This window comes from Typopeltis vanoorti, chromosome 4 (genome assembly GCF_054136105.1).
Source record: "Typopeltis vanoorti isolate ZY-2024b chromosome 4, IOZ_Tvanoo_1.0, whole genome shotgun sequence".
NCBI lineage: Eukaryota > Metazoa > Arthropoda > Arachnida > Uropygi > Thelyphonidae > Typopeltis > Typopeltis vanoorti.
The window spans coordinates 70,473,620-70,487,284 of NC_143552.1; the positions used below are offsets into that span (position 1 = coordinate 70,473,620).

At 37.0% G+C, this 13,665-nt stretch overlaps 1 protein-coding gene across 3 annotated transcripts in view; it reads left to right on the top strand.

The window, feature by feature from the left end:
* Window positions 1-13,665, top strand: part of LOC150107398 (uncharacterized) — a 65,764-nt gene that overhangs the window by 19,062 nt on the left and 33,037 nt on the right. Inside the window, exon 3 of one of the 3 annotated variants that reach the window (XR_016548242.1) lies at window positions 9,210-9,353. The exons of the other annotated variants lie outside the window; for them this stretch is intronic. The gene's annotated coding sequence lies outside the window, so the exon portion shown is untranslated. The remainder of the gene's footprint in view (window positions 1-9,209; window positions 9,354-13,665) is intronic. 3 annotated transcript variants of the gene reach the window in all.

The window sequence follows — 13,665 nt, forward strand, 5'->3', positions numbered from 1 at the left end:
GTCAAGTGTTTTACTTCTGACCCAGCTCTCAGATCCATAAGTTAAAACTGGTTTGAACACTGTCTTGTATATAACTAATTTAGTGTTCCGACTAATTTCTCTCTTATTCCATATGAATTTATTCAATTGACTTCCTACCATACCAGCTTTGTTGATTCTGTTGTCTACTTCCATATTTAATTTACCATCTTCACTAAAAATCGTGCCTAAGTAGCTGAAATGTTTTACTTGTTTCACAGGTTCCCCATTCAAAACACAGTCGACGTTTTCAACGATTCTACCTATTTTCATTATCTTTGTCTTTTTATTACTGATCTTCATACCATATCTATTACAACAGGTATTCAATTTAGTCAGAGAATCTTGCAAACTTGTAACGGATTTATTTAGAAGTATAACATCGTCCGCATAAAGCAAAGAGCTGACATTAACATCTCCAATTCTGATATCATGTTTAATACCACTTTCCTTCATAATATGATCCATATGAATAACAGAGGGGATAATGTACATCCTTGTCTCACACCAGATTTAACATTAAAACATCTTCCTATACTTCCTTCAATTCTAACTGCTGACTTACAACTCAAATAAAGACTAAGTATTGCTTGATAAAATGCCCCATTGACACCATATAACTGTACCGTATTGAATAGCTTCTCTCTTGGCACCGTGTCATATGCCTTTTCCAAATCGGCAAAACTTAAATACAGATCTCTGTTATATTCCCATGCTTTCTCGACTATTTGTCGTAAAGTGAAGATCTGATCCTGACAGCCTCTATTTGGCCTGAATCCAGCTTGTTCTTCACCAAGCTTTTCTTCCACAATTCTTCTCAACCGTTTCTCAAGTATACTTGCATAGATCTTGCCAGGAACACTCAGTAGGGAAATACCTCTGTAATTCCCACATTCAGTTTTATTTCCCTTTTTATATATGGGTACTATTAGAGCTCTACTCCAATCATCGGGAATTCGTCCCTCTGTCCAGGCTTTCTGAACTATGCAGTGCAGCCACTGTAAGACTTTTATACCACCATACTTCAGCATTTCTGGTCAAATATCATCTACTCCTGCTGCCTTTCCACATTTCAAGCCTTTGATGGCTTTTTCTACTTCAAGTATCGATATGTATTCCTGATGCATGCCTGGTCAGTGTTTTTTACTGCTGTGCTGTCATCACTGCTTGTTTCATTTAGCAGTTTTTCAAAGTAATTACTCCATACTTCAAGGATATCTTTTTCTCCCGTTTTCATGTCACCTTTATCATCTCTAACTCCTTTTACAGCACTCTTTCCTCCATTCCTAAGCTTCTTCAACAACCTCCAGAATATTTTGCCACCTTCTTGATATTTATTTTCTATATTCTTGCCAAAGTCCTTCCATGACTTTAGTTTAGCTAGTTTTACACAGTGTTTAGCATTCTTGCATTTGTCTCTGTATTCTCTAAGAGCACAAGCTGACTTATTTGCCAGGAACTTTTGATATGCTTTCTTCTTTTCCTTTAGTGCCTCTTTAACTTCCTGTGTTCACCAGGGAGTTCTGATTTTTTTATCCTTGCAGACAGCCTCACCAAATGCCTCTCTGGCAGAATCAATCAATGTTTTCTTCAGAGTTTGCCACTGAATCTCCAAGGTTTGATTCCTGTTCTCAAACTCTTTCATTTTTTCTTCAATAATCTTTGTGTATTTTAGTCTACAGTTCACATCTGAGAGCCTCAACTTTTATTCGCTTTAAAACTTTCTTACATATTATTCTTTTCAATATGAAATTCAATTTTATCCTGCTCAAGACTAAATAGTAATTGCTTCCAATTTCAAATCCTCTGTACACTCTGGTGTCCTGCACCAGGGAGAAAACATCAATATCAACAATAACATAGTCAGTGAGACTTTTCTTATTCCTTGCCTCTTCTCTCCATGTGAATTTGTGCACATTTTTATGTTGGAACATGGTGTTAGTAATAACCAGTCCATGTCCTGAGCAGAAATCCAACAGATATTTGCCATTATTATTAGCTTTGCTCTTTTCTCCAAATTTTCCCAAAATATTTTTGTATGTCTCACAATCATTTCCTACTCTGCTATTTAGATCCCCAACAAGGACCAACTTTTCCTTTTTCATTGTCAGTTGCTTTTTCTAAAGCCTCAAAAAATGCCTTAGTAGAACTTTCTGTGGGACCACATAGGCACAAATAAGTCTCATTGTCCAGTTCCCCATTCTGATATTTGCCCACATTACTCTACTTGAGACTGACTGCCATTCAAGAAGATTAGCCTCGTATTTTGTGTTGAATACTATGGCTACTCCTTCTTTTCCTTGATTGTCATTTCCTGAATATAACATTTTGTATTTATTGCTCAGAAAGATCTCACCAGATTTTGTCTTTTTTGTTTCAGTCACCCCTATTATGTCGATCTGGTACTTATCAAATTCCTCAGGTAGCTCCATTTCTTTGTCATTCAGGCTTCTTATGTTGATAGTACCGATCTTTAACTCTGGTGATGTTGAGCTGGGGGTGTGTTTTCAGATTTGTTCCTTTTCTTTTATTAAAACATAAATCTGCAAATAAATAAAATCAGAAAAAAACATAGTGTTATCTCGTTTGAGATTAAATAAATGTAGTTGCGGTATATATTTAATCAATTTTGAATTGCAATAACTACAGACTGTGGATTGGTAATAGTTAAGAAATAAATTTCCATTCCTAATTGATTTTATTATTATTTTATTATTGTCTGTGTGTAGAGACTTAGCTTAAGTGCTGTGAGCACATCATGTTGGAGGCTTAATGGATTGTATACAGCTCAGAAAGGATTAAAAACAGAATTTAATTCTTCCTATATTTCGTCATATAAGTCATACATCTGCAGGTACCCCTTGAAGATGTATGACTTATGTTCCTCCAGGCAGATAGTAGGTGATCTGCCTGTCTGTCCAAAGTACGCCAGTTTACAGGAACAGGGTACTTTATAGACTCCAGGCACTGAGAGAGGAGGTAGCTGATCTTTTGTAGAGCAGATAAGGGTAGCAAGTTTGCAGTGGGGTTTAAATGCTGTGTGTAGGTTGTACTTTTTTAAAATCTTGGCTATTTTTTCAGGTATGCCACAGATGGTGACGTATGGTGACGGCATTTCTAAAATCGTTTTGAAGAGAAGACCAGGGAATGGGGGAAGACCTGATTATTTTTTTAATGCTGTGATCGCTGTAGCCGTTGGAGAGGTAAGTGTTGTGTATGTGGTCAAGCTCAGTTGTAAGTGCAGTTCCACTGGAACAAAGATTGTGGGCTCTCTTGGGAAGAGTTTTAATAATGCCATATTGTTGAGCAGCGTGGTGGCGGGAGCGTTTGTGGATGTATCTGCCTGTGTGCGTAGGTTTTCTATATACCGTGAAGGAAAGTTTCTATATACCCCTCCTCTCTCAGTGCCTGAAGTTTATAAAGTACCCTGTTCCTGTAAACTGGAGTACTTTGGAATGACAGGCAGATCAGCTACTATCCCTGGAGGAACATAAGTCATACATCTGCAATCACAACTATGATCATCAGGCCTGGCTGATCATGTCTTGGATACAACCCACAGAATCTCATGGAAAAAACCACCATGCTCCACTACAGCAAATTCAAAAGAGAAAGACTATTCTTGGAATCAGCAGCAGCTCACAGGAATCAACCAAATCTTAACAAATATGGTTGCATTAAGCTTCCTAAGATTTGGGAAACGCTTATCACCAGAGGTCCCACTTTACATTCCAGGCCACCTACAACTGCCCTTAGAGGACGCTCCACCTAGATAGGACTTTAGTGTCACCCACGTGGTTGGGCTTAGTATTGCTTGTTATTTGTTTTTATGTTACATTAGTTTTTTTTGTAATCCCTGAAGATGTCTCATTGACTGAGACGAAATATAGGAATTAAATTCTGTTTTTAATCTTTTCTGAGTGCTGTATACAATCCATTAAGCCTCCAACATGATGTCCTCACAGCACTTAAGCCTCTACACAGGTTTAATGTTAAATCTGGTGTGAGACAAGGATGTACATTATCCCCTCTGTTATTCATATGGATCATATTATGAAGGAAAGTGGTATTAAACATGATATCAGAATTGGAGATGTTAATGTCAGCTCTTTGCTTTATGCGGACGATGTTATACTTCTAAATAAATCCGCTACAAGTTTGCAAGATTCTCTGACTAAATTGAATACCTGTTGTAATAGATATGTCATGAAGGTCAGTAATAAAAAGACAAAGATAATGAAAATAGGTAGAATCATTGAAAACGTCAACTGTGTTTTGAATGGGGAACCTGTGGAACAAGTAAAACATTTCAGCTACTTAGGCACGATTTTTAGTGAAGATGGTAAATTAAATATGGAAGTAGACAACAGAATCAACAAAGCTGGTATGATAGGAAGTCAACTGAATAAATTCATATGGAATAAGAGAGAAATTAGTCAGAACACTAAATTAGCAGTATACAAGACAGTGTTCAAACCAGTTTTAACTTATGGATCTGAGAGCTGGGTCAGAAGTAAAACACTTGACCAAAGACTAGAGACCGCAGATATGAGAGTCCTGAGAAAGATTAGGGGGCGTGAACAGATGGCATCAATGGAAATATCATATTAAAAACGAGGATATTAGGAAAGAACTTGACATTGTCAGCATCCAGGAATGCGTTAGCAGAACTAATCTCAGGTATTATGGTCACTTGAACAGAATGGGCGATGAAAGATTAGCAAAACAAGTGTTCTCTGCCAGGTTGGCAGGAAAACGACCCGGAGGAAGACCAAGATATAGGTGAATTGATACGGTACAAAGTGCCTTAGACGATAGAAATGTAAGATCTGATAATGTTGGAGTCTTGACAAGTAACAGACTGATTTGGAGGAAAATTGTAGATAGGAAGTTAGTAATGATGTAAATTTTTCATGTAGTACTATCATATCCTGTACACCCCCTTGAGGGTACATGTCAGGAATTTGATGATGATGAAATTTATTAAAATTACATTATCATGCAATTTGTTGTTTATAGTCATGCCTCAGGTATCTTTAAAGATTGCTTTCTCATTCAGTATTAGTTCCTCTTCCACCATACCCCTACATGAAGAGAAGGTGGAGGTGAGATTAATTTCATACTTCTCTTGATGTCATCTTTATGAGGATAAAACACACTGATAAACTGGTGATTAAATATTTTAACTATATCCTCTGCATCAATTACCCATCTACCATTGTCATCAGTTAACCTTATTCTCCCATAGTCATTCCTTCTTCTATTTGACAAATATCGAAAGAACTCACTAGGATTTTTTTTTGGCTTGATTGGCTAATTTCTAATCATTCTGCTGCATCATCTTCCTGACTTGCTCTTTATTCTCTTCATGCAACTAATTATTATTATTAGCATTAATCTTGCATTGACTCCATAGTGCCTTCTTCTTCCAGATTTCATGTTAATATTTTCATTTATCCATTTTACTCCTATCTTATTTAGCCTTTTCAGCTTTGAAATACAATCAGACATTGCTGCTGTTAAATATCTCTTGATCAATGCCCACACAGCATGTGTCTCCTTTCCACTATAGCTTACATTCATTTCCTAAGCTTTTCATAATTACTAGCTTTGTAGTTCCACATATATCCTTTCACAAAAGGTCTCATATGGCCTATAATCCAGGTGGTCACACTCACCAACTGGGAGAAGATTAGACATTCCATTCATTATTACATCCTCTGATGATATCATCAGATCTAAGACTCTTAACCCTCGTGTGCCCTCTGTTGCATATTGCCTGAAATTTTTAACTGGTAATTAGTTTACGGAATTAACGCATATAAAGTATATTAATTAAAGGTAACTTTAATGAATAACTTCTATATTTAAAGATTATTCAAGATTCTTCTAAAGATTATTCAAGGAATCATCAGCAGCTCTAAAAAACGTTCCTAACCTCAACAAATTTGGGTGCATGAAACTACCTCAAATTTGGGAGACTTACATTATGAGAACTTCAGCCCAACTGCCAAGACAACCAAATTAGCCCACCAGAGGGCACCATTAGGACTTTAGGAACAATATTAGTTTTCTTGCTTTCTTCCTCATTTGCTTTTGTTAGTGCCTGCATGCACATACCATATCTTTATGTTCCTGAAGATGGCAACGTGACGTTGCCGAAATATAGAAGTTATTTATTAAAGTTACCTTTAATTAATATACTTTATATGCGTTATTAATTCCGTAAACTAATTACTAGTTATGTATGACTAACGTATAAGCCTTGCTACTAGCCTAAAATTTGTGTCCCTTCAGAGCTCAAAAAGTTCATTTTCTTTATTTCGTAATGTTATCTTTTCATTCCAATCAGTATTGTCATAATTAAAATTGCTCATAATGATCACCCTTTTTCTTGTTCACTAAACCAAGTTGCCTATACATTTCTTTGTTTCCACCCTCCATGCTTCCTGGGCATGTAGCAACATTCAATCAAATATTCTATCAACCTCCACCTAGCATCATACTTCTTCAAAACTACTGCCACTATTTTCCTCTTGTATCTGAGCCTCGTGTGGACACAATTCCCTCATTATCATCAGCAGCTTCCCCTTCCTTGTTGCCCTCCTGTTCTTATGAAAAACATCCTATCATTCAGGATATCATTCTCATTCAACTGTGTTTCACTTATTCCAACAATTTGTGGGCAAATAAACTTGATTAAGTGTAACAATTTCATCTCTTGTATTTGTGATACTCCTGGTATTAGTAAGCATTGCAATTTTCTTTCTTGGTCTGCAACCAGTCTTATTCATGCCCCCCCCCCACTCTCCTCACCTGTAACGTCTCTGCACCTGCTCTGTCTTCCCCACCTTTTCCCCTTTGCCTCTTCTTATATATCTCTCTCTTGACTCAACTACTCCCTATGCATTCCAGGCCATCCCTTTCCTATACTAGCCTCATACTGAGAAAAATTCAGTCTACTCATATGACTCCTCTTTCTCTGTTTGTTTGTTTGTTTGTTGCCTGCAGTCCACACATTCATAATCTGTCCTCGTAATCAACATTCCAAAATCCTGATATCATCTTTAAAGCTCTTCTTTGCAACCCCCCCTCATCCCTACTGTATGTGCATTATCTCAGAAATCAGAAGACCAGATCTACATACAGTATTCCAGGTGAGCATATATCAAAGCCTATCATTGTATTATTAGCAAATAGCTGTATATCTTCTGTCAAATCCTTCCCAGTATTACCTTAAATTTTCAGATTCACGTCCTCACTACACCTTTGATATCTAACACAGCCATCCTCTTATCCAATTATAAACTTAACAGTTTATAATTCAATCCCATATAGTCTAACTGATGTAACAGTCTTCCATGCTGTATTATGCCAAACCTGGTAACCCTTGTTTAACTCAACTGTAACATCGTTATAAAATGTGAGCAAGCTACTAAAACATGACCTTTGTTTAATAAACTCATGAAGTTCATTGCAAAGTATAGATTCTCTCAACCCATTTTTGTATACTCTTATGAACTTTTCCAAAATCTTCACCACCACTCTGGAGGAACATCTGTGCTGATATCCTATCAGTCCTTTATTGCTAATTTTTTATTCAGTTTATGCAGCAGCTATAGTAGCCCCTCCTCATATACCTGTATTTCTTCATTCATTCACTGTAGAGTTAGCATTGAGCTTCAGGTTGCACATACCAGATTGTTTAGCTCATAGCAAAATGTGCATTCATTAGTTGAAAAATTTTTTCTGCATTTGCTACCCTCATACATCCATTTAGTAGAGTTATTCTTTCACATTCATTCTTTTTATTTTCAACATAATGATATTTTCTTTTGGGGTTGCCTTTAGCCTGCAGAGACAGTTTCTTTTTATGCTTGTGCTTAGCTTTCAGAACTCTTCTGGCCTGAGCCTTATAATTTCATCGCTGATGTCATTCCTATGCGTGCAGTATTCCTTCCACTTCCTCTTTAATCCTATTATTCTTCCAACTCCCAGGACACATTTCAGCATCATTCATGTACTTTTTAATAATTCTCATGTACTGCCAATATCCTTCTCATCCAGCAAGATAATTTCCTGCTTTGTAATTAGCATGTGACCTTCTCTGAATGGAACATCCATATAATTAGTCGTTTCTCACTCAGTTTTCATACTCTACTGCCCTGGGAAGTGACAAAGTATATGTAGAACATGAAGAACAGTCATGTCTTTAAGTGACTTCCCCCTCCAACACTGTAATTAAGTCTGATACTTTGAGCTCAAGTTTTCTCTGTCATACACTGCTTAAGGAAGTTGTATCACAACAGCTCAATAAATTCAGCTTCATTCTTTTCGTGAGATTTCAATGCTACCCAATCAGTATTTGGATAATTAATGTCCCCTGTGATGATTACTTGTTTAGCACCCATCAAGTTGACTTAGAGATTCATTTCATTTCACCAGAACTGATCCACTAGGAATGTAACAGTACCCCACCATTTATTTAATCTTGTTAGACATCACTTCACCCTTCACCCTGTTCTATCAGATCTCGCCCAGATAGCTTCACACTCACTGCTATGTGAAATCATTACTAATCTTGCAATCATAGATTTCTATCCTAGCTGGACTCAGATTATCCGATAACATCAGTGCCACACTCACCCCCTTCTCCTGTCTTGTTTATCCTTCCTAAATATACTGTTCCTTTTACACTTAGTCTTTCCACCACTGAGAGCCAGGTCTTATTATTGCCAACAATCTGAGGCCACAAGGTATTCATCAAGGCCACAAAATCAACCTTCCTGATACTGAATCAACCCCTGAAATTTGTGTACAGACATAATATGCTACCTCCATGCTTTTTTGTATACTCACTCCTGTTGTCTGTATGACTAAGTTTGAAAACCTTCAGATCTCTATTTGTATATAATGCTTCACTTATACAGAGACCCTTGCATATACCAGAATCCTTGTAAGTTCGAACAAGATGAACCTACAGTTATCCCTTTTTTCATAATCACTTACATGATTAAGCATATTCATAACATTATATCCACAGGATTTTATCTTTTATTTTTTCTTAAAATTCTTTATGTATATCATAAACTGCATCTGGTGAATTGTAACTGCTTGAGGTTCCCCAAGAAAATATATCTCAATAGTATGTGGAGCCCTCTTTTAGGCCTGATCACACTTTATCTTTCTAGGCATACTCTCCATCTGTGTGATAATGAATTGGGTATTTTGACCATTCTTCTGTCAGGTATTCTTCAGTCAGCATGACCATCAGTCCATGGGTTTGAATCCTGACTAGGGCATGAAGAACCTTTATCAGGGCTTTTCAACTGAAGGTGAGTTAGCCAGTTTCATACAGAGATAGCAGGGTTTTTCATCCACAAAACAGGTATAAGAACATATAGAATTTACAGACATAGGATACTATGGGAGATAAGAATTAACTACCCTGTTCTATCAGATCTCGCCTTGAAAGCTTGCATGGTCTATGTAGAAACAGGAATGAAGTTACTTTCAGCATCTTATTGACATCGAGTCTGATGATAATAATTATATCTATTTATGTATGTATGTGTGTATTTATGGTTAAAGTAATAAATCCGGTTATTATTAATAATTACCGGTTAAAGTGAATAATTCATAGAGGAGTCTGGTAAATGTAATAAAAACATGTTTACAGGTTTTATATATAGGTTTTCATTCTCAATAGAAATTATAACAGCTTAGGTTAGGTTAGTTTATAAAGAAAAAAGTAAGGAAAGTACTTCTTTTGCACTCAATGAAATCAGAAATCATTATAAACTAACCCAAACTAACCAATAAAGGTTAGGTTATAAAGAAAAAAGTAAGGAAAGTACTTCTTTTGCACTCAATTAAATAAGAAATCATAAACTAAACTAACCGATAAAGGTTAGGTTAGTTTATAATGATTTCTAATTTTATTGAGTGCCAAAGAAGTACTTTCCTTATTTTTTCATTATATAAACTAACCTAACCTACCTGTATATAAAACCTATAGACATGTTTTTATTACATTTACCAGACTTCTCTAGGAATTATTCACTTTAACCGGTTAAAGCGATTAATTCTCGTAAATTATTCACTTTAACCGGTAATTATTAATAATAACCGGATTTATCACTTTAACCATAACATATATACTGCTTGGAAATGAGTCAACCATAGCGTGAAAAACAAACAGCCACGGCACCCACCTTGATAAGATGTAGGACTTCCTTTCATTGCAATGACTGCAGCAATCCTACAAGGTATACTTTCTACAAGAATACAATAGCGATCAATGGGAATTTTGGACCATTCTTCCTGTAGGCATGTAATGAGGTTCTGGGCTGTTTGTGGGGCAGATGTTCCTTGAACTCACTCAGCACTCCAGTTCATCCCACAGATATTCAATAGGATTGAGATTAGAACTCAGTGGGAGGCCAGTCGTCTAGTGTGGTGACATTCGTGTCCACAAACCATGCAGTTACAGCAGCAGCCTTATGACACAGTGCATTGTCCAGAATGTTCATACCTCTTGGAGTTCATTGTTTGTGACCTCACAAACCGATTTCTGAGAAAACCAGGAAAAGCAGATCACACCGCCATCTCTGAATTTCATAGTTCGGGTGTTACGCACTCCAATAAGGGATGTTCACTGGGCATCTGCCACACCCACACTCATACATCTGCTCGTAGAGGGTGTAGCATGATTTCTGGCTCCATAACACAGCTTGGAAAGCTGTGTTATGGAACCACGAATCATGCTGTCCTATCATGGAAACTCATGTTTTGAGCTCTGAATGTTTTTGTACGGAATTATGTTCCATTCAATGCCGAGAACTCCGCATTCAACATGCCCACTGATGATTGGTAGTTTTTACATGTTATCCTTTGTAGCACCCTATGGTCATGTTCAATGAGTGTGGTGAATCATCCACTGCGGGTATCACTTGCAGTTGACTTTCTGCATATCCATCTCAGTATGGTGTCACTGATTGTTGTCCTGGGTTGGCCCAATTTGTCAACAATTTGCCAAATAGATAGGCCCAACAGTGTGTGTGTGTGTGTGTGTGTGTGTGTGTGTTCGTTCAAATTCACAGAGCCTCTTAATCGAGAAAATAAATGACAACTTATGTTTTTATAAACACTTCTAATGTATTTGAATACTGGAAGTCATTAGCATTGTCCTTCAAAGCAACAGCATTGCAGGTGTTGTTCAGATAAGTCTTTATTTTTAGTAAATATTCGTGATATCGCTAATTATTATTGGTGTATTTTCTTTATTTTATGCTGTGCAGTTGAGTGTGTCTGTTTAATCTTATTATGCAATTTGTTTAAAAGGCAGTCTACAAGGCTAAAATGCACATGAGAAAAATGGTGGCCAAGACTTTGGTATTCAGTGATTTCAATATGAAGGATTTCATGTGATGTAGTGTGTGTTGTATACTCATTGCTGAGAGTGAATACTTTGCAGTATAAAACCTAGAGGGAGAGGGGGGGAGGAAGAGAGAGAGAGAGAGTGTGTTGGCAAGAAATTATATTCTTGTTTAATCCTTTATCCAAATGTAAGCAAAAAACGTTTGTACGTGAAGCGGTGGTGCACTCAGGATTTAATCTTGAGGGGGACGAGTTGAGATGATTTGAGAATACAAACTACACATTGTATACGTATACGACCTATGACTGAGCATCTGCAGTGATCGCCAACAGATGATACCCGTGATCTCCTCTGGCCCAGCTTGGACAACAAAGTAGCGCTTGGCCCGCCTAAGCACTACTTTGTTCGCCTTGCGTTCACAGTGGTCGTGATTCCCAAGAGCTATGGTTTATTCCCACCTTATGTGACTGCTAATTCATAAGTAGTATAGAAATAGAAGACACAACATGACATAAATAAAAAAATTAATTTTACGAGGGTGGTCTGAAAAGTTTTTGGCTTTGACAGATGGGAACACTATTGGCAAGATTGTTTTTTCTAAGTTGGTACATCTGTCATAAGCATCCATGCAAAACTGCAAGTTATTCAATGTTGTATAATACAAAATCAAGTAGTTTGTATTATACAACTGTCTGAAGCAAAAGTGTTGTCTGTCCCTTGAAATGGATAAAATTGAGTATCGTGAAGTTATATAATTCTTTGTAAAAAAAGGTTTAACACCAAATGAAATTCATTCGAAGTTCATAAAAGTTCATGGGCACTCTTCGCCTTCATTTTCAACAATTAAGAAATGGGCTGCTGAGTTTAAACATGGCTATACCAGCCTTGAAGATGATCCACTTGAAGGAAGTCCAAAAAAGTGTAACATTTTTGGCACCAGAAATCATTGATCATGTGCATGATATGGTATTGTATTGGATGATTGGAGAGTCAAAGTGTGTAAAATTGCTGAGCCTATAGGCATTTCAAAAGAACATGTAGGATATATTTTGCATGAAGAATTGCAAATGAAAAAGCTTTGCCAAGATTTCTCACAGCTAATCAAAAACACACTCGCATGAAAATCTCTGAACAGTGCTTGGTGCATTTTAACAAGAATGAAACTGATTTTGTGCATCGATTTATTACTATGGATGAGACTTGGATTCACTATTACACACCAGAGTCAAAACTTTTGTCCACAGTCAAAACAGTGGACAGAAGCCAGTTTTCAGCGCCAAAAAAGACAAAGTCGGTTCCATCCGCAGGAAAAATTACAGCATCAGCGTTTTGGGATGCTAAAGGCATTTTGTTATCTTGAAAAGGATAAAACAATAACCAGGGAATATTATTCCGATCTTTTAACAAGACTAGATAAAAAAAATCATGAGAAAAGATCTGGTTTGCAGTTGAAAAAAAATCTTTCATCAGGACAATGCTGCCCACAGAGGTGTTTTGGCAATATGAAAATTAAGGGATCTGCACTATGAATTGTTTGAACATCCACCCTATTCCCCAGATTTGGCTCCCTCTGACTTCTCTATCTCCTCCCAAAACTAAAACTCCTCATCGCTGATCGGCGTTTTTCTTCGAATCAAGAGGTGATTGCAGCTGTAGAGGGGATTTTACTGAGAACCACTACAGGGATGGGATAATGGTACTGGAGCATCGCTGGAATAAATGTATTAGTCTTAAGGGAGATTATGTTGGAAAATAAAAATAATTTTGAAATTATAAATTCGTTTTTTCATTATTAGGCCGAGAACTTTTCAGACTCCCCTCGTAATTAGGAAAAGATTTTTGGAAAATTTTCTAGTGTCCCCCCCCCCTTTTTTTTTTGAAAGGGGTGGAAGGGCCCATTTGTCTCCCCTCCGGGTGCGCTACTGACATGAAGTATCTTCACAACTAAGTTACTTGTATATAGAGGCAAATGACTTCATTAATTGCCTTAGTATCCCATAATTCAAAGCACACATCCTTAAGGGTGTGTATGATGCTATGCTATGCATTATGGAAAGGGCCACTGTTGTTTGTTTTAAATGTTTTGTGCCCGAGTGCAAGAAGTGCTAGTCATGCTGAAGGTGGAAGAATGAATTACCTAATATTAACAATGTAAGACAGGAATGTAGAGAATGTAGTGGAAGGAATGAACAGTACTACACCCTCTGTCCAGAAAGAAACCGAACTTTTCGAAAATAGAAGAAACTAGTGGTGCAACCTGTTGTATC